This window comes from Peromyscus californicus, unplaced genomic scaffold (assembly GCF_007827085.1).
Source record: "Peromyscus californicus insignis strain IS unplaced genomic scaffold, ASM782708v3 Scaffold_12__1_contigs__length_115047231, whole genome shotgun sequence".
In the NCBI taxonomy this organism is placed as follows: Eukaryota; Metazoa; Chordata; class Mammalia; order Rodentia; family Cricetidae; genus Peromyscus; species Peromyscus californicus.
This window is the reverse complement of record NW_026294413.1, coordinates 59125287-59138885: the sequence shown is the minus strand read 5'-3', so window position 1 is coordinate 59138885 and position 13599 is coordinate 59125287. Positions and strand designations below refer to the sequence as shown.

The 13599-nt window shown below is 43.4% G+C and overlaps 1 long non-coding RNA gene across 1 annotated transcript in view; it reads right to left on the bottom strand.

Moving 5' to 3' along the window:
* LOC128107267 (uncharacterized) overlaps nt 1-13599 on the bottom strand; it is an 80134-nt gene that overhangs the window by 5913 nt on the left and 60622 nt on the right. The gene's annotated exons all lie outside the window — the stretch shown is intronic.

Genomic DNA, 13599 nt, shown 5'->3' with positions numbered 1-13599 from the left:
TAAGAAAAAATTTGAATGTCCGTTTCAGATTTCAGAATGGCAACTTCTAATCTCTGAGGATTTATGTTATCTTTCACATTTCACAATGATTGTTTGGCATTTATTTAGTACTAATGGTTTGTTCTTCCAGCATTTTTACTATCAAATATGTATGTTAATATTAAGTTAATATAAGCCAGGTATTTATTACATGGCATGAATTATTTTCGATGCAAAAAAAAAAGCATTTGGGTATTTGAATCATCACAGCATATGACAATTTACTATTTTATACCCACTCATTGTGACCTTTGAATTAATAAGTATGTGGGATGCTGGGAAGCCAGGAAAAGTTATGACTTGAGAAATTTCTGAGGCTTCCCAGAGATTTCAATTTCTCATCTTAATTCTTGAATACTCCTATCTCTCTAGAGTGTGGAAGCACAGATTTCCTGCCCCTCAAAACATCAGAAAGCTTGCATCAAGGTGATAGTCAGGTGAACTTTGTCACATGTGGTCAATGAGCAGGCCCGTTCTTTCAAGGAAAGCGTGGTGGGGTAAAGAAGGAGGAGCGGGAGAAAGATAAGGAGATAGAATAGATGTGATATGAAGACAGACAGGGACTAGCCGGAGAAGGAGGAAGGCCATTGAGAAAAGGCAGGGAAGGTGGTTGGGGGTGACCGTGAAACCAAAATCCTTGTGAAAACAGCACAGTGAGACCCATGCCTTTGTATGCTAACTTAAAAAATTCATTTTAAAAACTGGGTGGTGGTGGCACACAGCTATAATCCCAGCACTCAGGAGGCAGAGGCAGGAGGATCTCTATGTTCGAGGCCAGACTGTCTACAGAGTGAGTTCCAGGACAGCTAGTGCTACACAGAGAAACCCTGTCTTGAAAAAGCTATATATGCATATATACATATACATATACATATACATATACATATACATATACATATACATATACAGTAGCATTGCCTCTTTCTGTCATGTAAATACATGGCCACTTCTCTTATTCAGACCAAAGCTTCCCTAGTGAATAAGACATCATCTTAGTCTGGATTTCCTGGAAAACAGTGTCTGAGGAAGGACTGGGTCCTAGTGCTCTAGCAGGCAGATGAAAGCCTTCAGCTTCAGCAGTGCTCCTCAACCTGTGGGTCGTGACCCCCGGGGTCACATGTCAGATAGCCTGCATATCAGATATGTACATCATGATTAACAACAGTAGCAAAATTACGGTTTTGAAGTAGCAACGAAATAATTTCATGGTTGGGGGTCACTACAACAAGAGAAACAGTACTAAAGGGTCGCAGCATCAGGAAGGTCGAGAACCACTGCCCCAGTACACTGTTAGTGAGAGAAAAGGAAGGGGAAGCAGAGGGAGTGGAAAGCCAGACTAGCAGCGACACCCTCTAGGGCTGGCCCACTTCACAACCAGCTGAACTGTCACACACACCCAGGGGCCACCCACCTCCTATTTGTCCATTTTGACTTCCTCGGTTCTATTTTCTTATTGGGAACACTACGACCTGACCCTGCAGCCTTTCTCTTCTAACTTTACTGCTCCCTGAGCTTGAAGATCAGCAGATACCCTGTCCCTGTCTTAACCTGCCATCTTGGGGAAGCCTTTGATTTTCTTTTGTTTTAAAGTCTTTCTGTCTTAAAAAGAAATACAGCCAGTGGTGGTGCACTCCTTTAATCCCAGCACTTGGGAGACAGAGGCAGATCTCTGAGACCTGCCTGGTCTACAGAGGGGGTTCTAGGACAGTGAGGCTACACAGAGAAACCCTGTTTTGAAAAGAACAATAGATAGATAGATAGATAGATAGATAGATAGATAGATAGATAGATAGATAGATAGATAGAAGTGTGCAGGTATATATTCATCATGCAAAGCAAGGATTTTACGTTTTTGTTCATGGGTATCATGTATTTTGACCACATTCTTTTTTTCTTTTCTTTTTATATTTTTTTACTGTCTACTCTGTAGACAGTCTGGCCTCGAACATAGAGATCCTCCTGCCTCTGTCTCCTGAGTGCTGGGATTAAAGCTGTGTGCCAACACCACCCAGTTTTTAAAATGAATGTTTTAAGTTAGCATACAAAGCCATGGGTCTCACTGTGCTGAATGTAGGTGGCACCATCCCATGAACTGGATCCCAGACTCAGTCACTGACAAAAGCAAGTTAGGTGTGAGCATCTCTGTCTGCTTCCCGACTGTGGATGGAATGTGACCAGCTGCCTCATACACCTGCCACCACGGCTTCTCCGCCACGATGGACTGTGCTCTCAGACTATGAGCCAGACAGTACTGCCGTTCTGTCACCTCAGTGAGAAACTAGCACGCCCTCCAAACACCTGCTGTGAAGTCCTAAGCCCCCAGCATTTGGTAGCTAGTCAGGTTTGAAGGACAGTCATTGAGAATGGACTTCATCATTAGCTCTGGACCCCATCTTCCGTGTCTCTGTGTATGAAGTGATGTTGAGAAGGGGAAACATCACAACTGCTCCTCTTTAGAATTTAGACCACCACATGAAAGGATAGCTATAGACTAGACAAAAGGAAGGAGGTGGAGGCAGCAGGGCTTTGCTGAGACCCGTTAAGGCTATTTCCCCCTGGTAAGCACGGCCAAACGTGTAGATTTATTTTTGTTCTCTCTCTCTCTCTCTCTCTCTCTCTCTCTCTCTCTCTCTCTCTCTCTCTCTCTCTCTCCCATTCTTTTTAATCTGCTCTATCTTGTGGTTTTTGGTCAAATAATGGGATGTGAGTTGCATCTTTGCCCTGGGTGGAAACATGACTTCTGAACTGCCAGGGAAATTTTGCTAAGGTCACTATCTAGCAGGAGTCTCTCTAGGAAAGAAGGAAAACAGCACTGTCTTCCTTCATCCAAATGGACCTGTCAATCATCTGAGCAAGAAAATGCCCTCTGGGAAAGCTATCTAATTCAGAGGCTTTAGAAAATACTCCAGAGCCCACCTATCATGTCGGGTGACACAATGGTCTCTCTGGCCATTGTCCACTGTCCCCCCCACCCCGTGAGAATGGTTTCCTCCACACTGGTCCCTTTGGTCTTTGCCCACTCTCACCCTTGGGAGTACCTCCTGTTATTCTGTAATAAGCTCCACTTCTCTTCTACATTGTACTCTTGTCTGAATCATTTTGATGGAGAACACACGGACCGGAGAGTGGAGGACAGGCCACAGTGAGATCCCAGTAACCCTGCCACCCCAAATATAACTTCATCTAGAGACAACGCCTTTAAAGAAATAACTAAGGGGGTCTGACAAGATTGTTTGATAGATAAAGGTACTTGCTGCCAAACCTGACGACCTGAGTTTGATTTCGAGATCCCACATGGTTTTAGGAGGGAACCAATTCCCCAAAGTTATCTCTGACCTCCACACACATGCTGTGGCATGAGTATGCGCACACACACACACACACACACACACACACACACACACACACACACGCACACACACACAATTAATTAATGTAAAATATTTATACAATTAAAAACAGGGGTTAATGAAGGCGAAATGTGAACAAATGGGTAGGCCCTCATGTTATATTCTCATAGAAAAGGATATGAGGACACAGACTTGGAACAATCATATAAGGAACAGAAACAAGATGGCCACCAACAAGCCAAGAAGTCAGTTCAGCTGAGCCCTGAGCCCTTGGTCTTAGATTTCCACTCTTCAGACCTAGGAGACACTAAATTCCTATTGTTTCAGCCCTTCCAGCTACAGCACAGAGGTGGAACAGAGATCTACCAAGCCAAATCCCACCCTGATGTATTTTCAATTCTGTCGATCATTTACATTCCCTTTGAGATAAATCCCTAAAGCAGCCAAATTATTACCTCTCTGAGTCTGCCCAAATGAATGGCCCTTCTTCATTTCTTTAATCAAAATGAGAGTCCCCAGTAAAGCATGTTTTTGCTGGTAGGTCGTAACATAATCAAATAGGCACTATATGTTTTAATGAATAATTTATATATTGTGCTGGTATTAGCTTGGCAATTATCTTCCTACCGCTTGCTGAGACCTAGCCACAATTATTAATACGTTAGTGTGCTGATTATTGAGATTTCAGAGCAACTTCAATCAAGCCAATAAAAGAAATGAAAAAATAAATTATAATATGTTCTACAAAAAAAAAACCTAGAGTATATAGGATCCACAGATCCTAATTAAAAAAAATAATTAAACAGCAAAGCAGAAAATCAAAATTGGCTAGAATATCAAGCATTCACATAGCTGTTGTGATGAGCAATGACTTTGCATAATGATTGGTTTATTCAGTTCAGTTGCTGTTTCGGGGACTGGGGGAAAAAATCATGTGAACTGGACGAAATACACTTAGAGTGATCAAAGTTAAGATACCAATGGACAACCACGAGAAGCAGAAAACAGCAAACAGAGCCTGGTCTGTTTTTAGCAGAGGACTAGCACTGTCCTGTGAACGTGACTTAATCAGACTCACGGACACTGAGAGCACAGTCAAGGTTTGGTACAGTCTGACCTACTGCTCCCCGGCCCCCATGTCCCTGTCCCTGAGCCTCTCTGTTTCATCTGGAAGGCCTTGAACTGTTTCCACCATGCCTTGTGTTTTACATCCTGCTAATTTTCACTGTTTCTCTGTTCCTATGTGGTGTCTTGAATCACATCCACATTCATTTGAGTGCCTGTGTTGGGAGACCCACATCCTCAAAGTATTGCCCAGGCAGAATAGACACACACCCAGAAGGCAAGGCCTATCTTTGTCTGCATTTCCTGCTGACAGCGGACAGAGACAAGACTTGCCATGTAAAGTCACTTTACTCCATATTCCTAGGACCTTCTGCCCATGTCCCCTTCATATAAGGCAAAAACATTCTGTAAGAAAATGGATAAATTGTGGTATGTTCATATAGCATAAAACCATAAATGAATGCATGATATGGGTGAATGTCACTCACATAATGTTGAGTGAAAGAAACTAGACATGAGCAGGTAACATATTGGGTAATGTATCGTGGAAATGCTGTGTCAAGGCAGACAGAACTAAGCTGCATGTCAGAAGTCATGAAAGTGGCAGTCAGTGGGAGCAAAAGCCAATAGGCACAGCTCCATACTGCAGCCTGCAGTGGTCTGCATTCTTTTCAGAGACCTCCGTTTGGGTGAAGTGGGGGCTCTTGACTGTCAAAAAGCACTCCAGGGCAAGTCAGCATGAAACAAAACAGCAGGAGAACTGGCCCCGCCCCTTGCTCATCACTGCAAGGGGTGAACTAGCCAGGGCAATGCTGGAGAGCTCCCCCTGGTGGTGAGGACAGGGGAGAGCTGGTGGGCTGACCAACCCTGCAGCTACCCAGGCCCAGAACCAGGGTTATGAGTTGACCCACCCCAACATCCACCCTATCTGTGATTTGCTGGGCATGTGAAGGGGCCAGTCCTGCAGCTCCAAAGCTTCAGGATCTCCATGACACAGTTCAACAGGATATCCAAGAGGAATCCCAGTGAGGGCCCAGCAGAAACCAGAGGCCTCGAACCAGACCAATGACTCTTGGAAATGAACACTTACAAGTAAAGATACATGGACAAAAAAAAAAATTCATTAAAAGTTTTAAACATTATCTTATAATAATGATAAAAAAGAATTGTTTTAGGAAGCTTCAGCAGTTAAGAGCATTTGTTGCTTTTGCAGAGGACCCTGGCTGGGAATCAGCTCACAACCATGATGGCTCACAACCATCTATAACTCCAGTTCCAAAGGATGTGATGCCCTTTTCTGACCTCCACAGGCACCAGGCACACAAGGAGTGCACATACACACATGCAGGCAAAACATCCATACACATTCATTAAAATATTATAATAATAATAATAATAATAATAATAATAATAACTTGTTTTAGAGCTAGTTGTGGTGGTGCACACCTTGAGTTCTGGGGCACTCGAGAGGACAAGGCAGGCAGATCTCTGAGAGTTAAGGCCAGCTTAGTCTATATAGTAAGATCCAAGCCAGCCAAGGCTATATAGTAAGACCCTGTCTCTAAAAAAGAAGGAGGAGGAGGAATAGGAAAGAAAAGAAGGAAGGGGAGAGAGAGAGTTTTAATACAATTTTAATCACAGGCATTGAGGGAGGAAGGGAGGGAGGGAGGGAGGGAGAGAGGGAGGGAAGAAGGGAGGGATGGGGATGGGAGAGGAAGGGAAAGGGGGGAGGAAGGGGCAGGCACAGGAAACAGAGAAGACATGAGGGCTTCTTGAGAGGGAAGTCATGTTTAAAGGATTTCTAAAGAACCTTTTTTTTAAGTAAATGAATTCATAAGGTGTGACTCTTGAGCTGAGCTGGGTGATAGCATGCACCTTTTTATTTAGTGTGGGTGTGCGTGCGTGCGTGCGTGCGTGCGTGCGTGCGTGCACGCATGTGTGCATGCGTTTAGGGCTCACATGCCACAGGTTGATATGTGCACAGAACCCAAGTTCAGTTCCCAGCACCCATGTCAGGCAGCTCACCTGTAACTCCAGACCCGGGAGATTCTTGCTCTCTAATATCCTCCCCGGGCACTGTGCTCACGTGCACAGACCTACACACATCCATATAATTAAAAATAGAAATAGCCGGGTGGTGGTGACGCACGCCTTTAATCCCAGCACTAGGGAGGCAGAGGCAGGTGGATCTCTATGAGTTTGAGGCCAGCCTGGTCTCCAAAACGAGTTCCAGGAAAGGCGCAAGGCTACACAAAGAAACCCTGCCTCAAAAAAAAAAAAATAGAAATAGAAGACATGTTTTGATTTGCCCTTATTTGTATCCATAGGATCATAAGGTCTGGAGAAATTCAAATTGCAACAGAAAAAAAAAAAGTAATTACTATAAAAAGAAGACCCATGTTTTGACTGTGAACAAGTTTCTAGTCTTAGGAGACTCTCAGGAAATTGCAGGTTTACAGCTAGGAAAGGGATAAGGTCAAACATCCAGGCCTCCAGCATGGCTCACTGCTACTTTAGCATTCTTATTTGAAATATCTCTATAAAAAGATAGGCCAGATATGGTGGCTCACACCTGTGACCCAGCAGTTAGGAGGGGAAACCAGAACTAGAAGTTCAAAGTCAGCCTCAGCTACATAGTAAATTCCAGATTCGCCTAGGATACTTGAGAGCCTGTTTCCAAAGAAAGAGAGGGAGGGAGGCAGGCAGAGAGGGAGGGAGGGAGGGAGGAAGTGAGGGAAATGTCTCTATATAAATTGTCTTTACAGAAATTTTTAATTGTATTGAAAACCTTTTCTCAAGGCTTACTTATCTTGATTTTCCATGTGTGAATGTTTTGCCTGAGTGTATATAGGTGCGTTGTGTGTACACCTGATGCCCCTGGAGAGCAGAAAAAGCTGTTGGATCCCCTGGGAACTGGAGTTACTGGTGGTTGTGGGCTCTCATGTGGGTGCTGGGATCTGCACTCAGTTCCTCTGGAAGAGCAGCCAGTGCTCTTAACCACTGTGCTATCTCTCCAGCTCCATGTGCAAAATTCTTGACTTTCCACTGACAAGCAGCTTTAACCAGACCCAGTCTGAGTGAGGGGTGAAGAGCCCCTCCTTCTACCTATGCCCCCTTTATTCTCCCATTATCCAGGCTCATGGTGACTGGAGAGTAGGCAGGAGAACAGAAGGTGGTTGGGAGCGTGGGGCCCAGGGGTGCTGGCCACAGTCTTTTTCTTTGGCCACTGGCTTAAATAGGTGCATTTGTTATAAGAATTCACTAAGCTGGGCTCTCGGGTAGGTCACATGTCAACAGTTTTGCTCAAATGCCACCGAAGTGCGCCCACCAATCCAAGCTTTCCTATCCCTGAAAGCAGCTGAGCTCCCAGTTTTTCTGATTTCCACAAAACCAGACAGAAACACTAGCTCCCTGTGACCAGTGCAAGGACAGACATTGCATTGTTCGACGTGCCGACTGGGGTCACTCATACCATCTAGGCTCAGAGTAGACTCTGCAACGTCATCGCTTGGTTTTAGCCTGCACTCACTCCAACCTGGAAGTTAAAAGTCACAGGAAGCTGGGTCAGTTCAGCAGAAACAGTGACACTTGCATTTAAAGGCAGCAAAGGGTGTGGAGTTAATAGGAACTCCAAAGAGAACGACAGATGACTGAAGCCAACGTGTTTTCAAATTATATCCATTAGCTGGTGAAGAAACCGGCTCTTTACAAATTGCTCAGTCTAGGCTCAGAGATTAAGAGCATTTGTTGCTCGGCCAGAGGTCCCAGATTCAGTTCCCAGCACCCATGTTAGACGGCCAACACCTGTAACTCAGCTCCAAGAGATCCAACACCTCCGGCCCCTGAGGGCACCTGCACTCACAGGCACATGCCCACATGCAGATACACACATGGATAGGCAATTTAAAATAATAAAAGTAAATTATGTTTAAAACTCATTCAAGCAGGCTGGAGAGATGTCCAAGTGACTGTCTGGGCTGTCACTTGTCTAGACGACCTGACTTCAGCTCCCAGCCCCTATATGACAACTTCCAAACATCTGGAACTCCAGTTCTGGAGGACCCGACAACACTCCTGGCTTCTGAGGCATTGCACAGGCATACATTTGGGCAAAACACCCACAAACATAAAATAAAAAATAAAGAAAAAAATTCAGTCCTCCAATCTATTCTAGTACCCACCAAGCCAGAGTCACCAAATATGAATGTACCTCTAAGTGAGAAATAACAACTTTCACATATAGAAAAAAGACACCTTGTTTAACCATTTACACCAAGGAAACATATACAAGTCAACTGTACCAAATGAGTTAAAATAAATAAATAAATAAAATTTCATTAGCCCCTTCGAGAACAACACAACCAAAGAGGAAATCAATTAAAATTTACAGAATAGAATTCATTCAATAATTTAACAGTCATAATTAATTGGTAGAATTGAAAGTCTTCGCGTTTTCTCATCCATCTAGAGTACATTGTATCTAAAAATAATTCCACAGGTCCAAGCTGCAAAGGCACAATTAACCAGGACGAGTATGGTGACCACGTTACGTTCTATCGACCAAAACCAGGCCTCTCCTAACCTGATTAGAGCCACACTCAATCACGGCTTGACAGGCATGAAAGGGATCTATCGTCTACCCTTGATTTCAAACAAGGGCTTAGGAAAGTGGTTCGGAATATAAAATTATGGAAAACATTACAGTACATCAAAGCAAAGCAAGTTTAATTAGGCTTAGTTTGATAATTGCAGAAAACAAAGAGGCCGCCTCACAGCATGGCTGGGATAAAATCCAGCAGTAAGTCCGGTTGATCCAAATTAAAACCGCCCTATCTACCATCCCACATGAGTCCTTTTATCTGAAAGCTACAGAGAACAAAGAATTTCAATTCCACGCAGAATCACACAGGGCTGGTCTCTTTTCATCGGGGTTCGGTTTGGCTAAAACCTGCTGATGTATGTTTCGAGTTGCTATTTTTAAAAGACAGCACGTAAAGACTTTAAGATAAAAGCCCAACAGACTAACAGATACTAGCAAAAGTTAGTGTTCCTGCATCATCGACAGATTCACAGAATCCGTTTCTGCTTTTCCCCCACAGGAGTCATGCGAGAACAAATGTCACAGTCTTGCAGCCAAATTCTCTGAATTATTGATTCCATAGAAGGGGGGCACAGGAACTGGCCTGTTAGGAGAATGACAAAACGGCCCCCAGCCTTTGACTAAGTTAGGAACGGTGTGAATTAATCGGGGTGAAGTGCTCTTGCTGTGTTAACTTTCGAAGGGGAAAACTGATAGAAAAGCAGGAAGTTAGAGGTGGGAACAGGGTATGCTGAGCTTGCTTCCTGCCTCGGTGCAGTTCACATCCTCACTTCCATTACCCAAGTCTCCCCTACAACTCCATCACATCCCCCAGCCACACTTCCCACTAGATTGGCATTTAAACACACATATACATACACCTGTAAAACGTTAGCTCCTTTACAAAGTTCTACTGAATCGTCTTTAAAAAATTAGTGCTTACATGAAAATCATTCAATCCCACTAATAATAAAAATACTAATTAAGACATCCATGAAATGGCATGCCTGTTTACCAAATAAGCCCAATGTGCAATGGAAAATATAGTTAGTAGGGCAAAAAGTTTGGGGAGAGACCCTTCTAGAAACATGTTCAGTGGAAGCACCAAGTAAAATTACTCTTTCAAAAATCAATTTGACAAGCCGGGCAGTGGCGGCGCACGCCTTTAATACTAGCACTCGGGAGGCAGAGCCAGGCGGATCTCTGTGAGTTCGAGGCCAGCCTGGTCTACAGAGCGAGATCCAGGACAGGCAATAAAATGACACAGAGAAACCCTGTCTTGAAAAACCAAAAAAAAAAAAAAAATTAGTTTGACCATATAATAGTATGTGTAGTTGGACTTCTCTTTTTAAATTTGTGTTTATTCTTTGTGTGTCTGTAAGTACGATGTGTGTGAGTGCGGGTGTGCTACCACATACACAGGGAGGTCAGAGGACAACTTTCAGGAGTCAGTTCTTTCCTTCCACTGAGGGATCCAGGGACTGGACTCAGGCCATCAAGCACTTTTGCCCACTGAACTATCTTACCAGTCCCACGTGGACACTATTTCTAAGAATTATGAAAATAATAATAATCAAAGCTATGAACAAAGATTTATGTGGTAGAGCTATAGTATATTTGGTCAAAATGGCCACTCTTAGCAGAAGCATCATAAAAGCCCAGCATTAGGAAACCGTGGCAGCTGGGCATGGTAGTGCACACCTTTAATCCTAGCACTTTGGAGGCAGAGGCAGGGAGAGCTCTGTGAGTTTGGGGCCAGTATGGTCTATATAGTAAGTTCCAGGACAGCCAGAACTGAGTATATGGAGAGAGAGAGAGAGAGAGAGAGAGAGAGAGAGAGAGAGAGAGAGAGAGAGAGAGCATAACAAGCCTGGTTGTAATGTGGTGGCCACAAGAGCAGCCAGAACAGGTTGAACACTGCAGGGCAGTCTGAGTTCGAATACAGCTCAGTGGTAGAGCCCTTGTACAGCACAGAGGAGGCTCTAGGCTCCATCCCCAGGACCAACCAAAGTTTTACAGGTAACTCAGACTTTGCATATATTGATTGACAGTTCTCTAGAGGAAGATCAGACGTTACTAAATCAGCTGATCACTAAATCCAGGGCTATGGGCACAGAGCATATAAGAAGGAGCAAACTGCCCTGTTCACGATGCCCTGTGAAGTTGCTGATGCTGCATTTAGAAAATATATTGACTGTTTAATAATACATATGTAATAAAGAATTCAAGTAATATAGAAAATATAAAATAAAGTTAAAATCTAGCCTGAACACCAATACATGAAATAAATCATTATTAATATTAAAGTACACACAGTTCCTGAAGCTCTCTCTGCATACATAGACCAGACAGGGAAATACTTTTATAACAATAGGCTTATAATATAGCTTCTACTTTTATTAAAAAGCATTACATTTAATTTTATTTTAATTTAACAGAAGGAATAGAAAATAAAGAGAAATCAAAGGGATTGCTGATGTCTAGATAAATACTTATTCATCACTAGAGATAACTTTCCAAAAATAGCCCTTCAAGGTTAAATGAAAAAAAGGTCAGAGTCGTTTAGTTTAAAAATCTGTACATATGCCAACTTGAGACACCATTAATATTATCTATAATTAAAAATAAAGAAACAAAAACTCTTCTAAAAATTTTTTAAAACTTGTATTCATGCATATAAGGGCACACATGCCATAGCGTGTGTGTGGAGGCCAGAGGACAACTTTGTGGAATCAGTTCTCTCCTAGCTTCATGTGGCTTCTGGGGATCCGATTCAGGTCACCAAGCTTGTGAGGCAAGCATCTTTACTGCTGAGCCATCTCATAACCCTGAACAAACACACTCATCTTTTCTCCTTCCTTTCTTCTTTCTTTCTTTCTTCTTTCTTTCCTTTCTTTCTTTCTTTCTTTTCTTTCTTTCTTTCTTTCTTTCTTTCTTTCTTTCTTTCTTTCTTTCTTTTTCTTCTTCTCCTTCCCTCCCTCCCCTCCTTCCTTCCTTCCTTCCTTCTTTCCTTCCTTCCTTTCTTTATGTTTTTGAAACAGAGTCTCACTATGTAGCCTTGACTGGCCTGAAATTTATTATGTAGACCAGGCTGGCCTCGAATTCAGAGACCAGCCTGTCTCTACCTCCCAAGTGCTGGGACTAAAGATGTGTGCCACCATGCACAGCCCATTATATTTCTTCTTTTTTGTAAGCAATATTAATCTCCCTGGATTGAAAGTATTTATAATGCTATTTGTATTCAGTTTTGTCGTCCTAATTCTCTGAGATGTTTGGTCTTCGTTTTTTTTTTTTTGTTTGTTTTTGTTTTTTTGTTTTTGTTTTTTTGTTTTTGTTTTTCGAGACAGGGTTTCTCTGTGTAGCTTTGCGCCTGTCCTGGAACTCACTTGGTAGCCCAGGCTGGCCTCGAACTCACAGAGATCCGCCTGGCTCTGCCTCCCGAGTGCTGGGATTAAAGGCGTGCGCCACCACTGCCCGGCTGGTCTTCGTTTTATATTCAAGTTAAGCGTACATCTCTGACAAAACCTTCCTAAGAAGGCATGAGTCAAGAGCCCGTGTCTTCGGTTTGAGATACAGGTGATGCAACCAGAGCACTGACCTATCATTCCAGCTGCAGCAGACGCACAATTGACAGTGTATTTACTGCCAGTAAATACACACATTTACACAACTGCAACCACATCTACACAACTGGAATCACGTCATGTTGAGAAGTGGACACAATCGACATCTTCGAGGTGCAGAAGAATGACTGTCAACTTGAAACTAGATACCTAGCAAAATACTTTTCTAGGGCTGGGGGAATTTTCAAATAAATGACAGTGAGAGACATTATAGATAGCAACAGTCCTTTTCAAAAGGACTGTGAGTGCAAGCAAGTGTGTGTGTGTGTGTGTGTGTGTGTGTGTGTGTGTGTGTGTGTGTTGTACATGCACTTCTGTGAACATCTGTGTGCATGCATGTGGAGGCCAGAGGTCAGCATTGGATGTCTTCCTTGATGACTCCCGCTTCAATGTTTGAGGTAGGATCTCTCACTGAACCTGAAGCTTATTGATTCAGCAAGGCTGGCTGGCCAATAGGCCTCCAAGAACCCACCCCCACATCCCAGCAACTAGGGTTCCCAACACCAAGCCTTGATTTTATACGGGTGTTTGGGATCCAAATTTAGGTTCTTATCCTTGTACGGTAGCTGCTTCATTGACTGAGCCATCAATCCCCAGCCTCAAAAGAAACTTCTAAAATGGGAATGTTAAGGAGAAGGACACACTCTAGAAGCATGATCTGCAATGCAAGGACAGAGAGAGAGAGAGAGAGAGAGAGAGAGAGAGAGAGAGAGAGAGAGAGAGAGAGAGAGAAGGGAGAGCTGTCCTCTTGGAGCTTTCTTTTTTTTTTTTTTTTTTTTTTTTTTTTTGGTTTTTTTCGAGACAGGGTTTCTCTGTGTAGCTTTGCGCCTCTCCTGGAACTCACTTGGTAGCCCAGGTTGGCCTCGAACTCACAGAGATCCGCCTGGCTCTGCCTCCCGAGTGCTGGGATTAAAGGCGTGCGCCACCACCGCCCGGCTTCTTG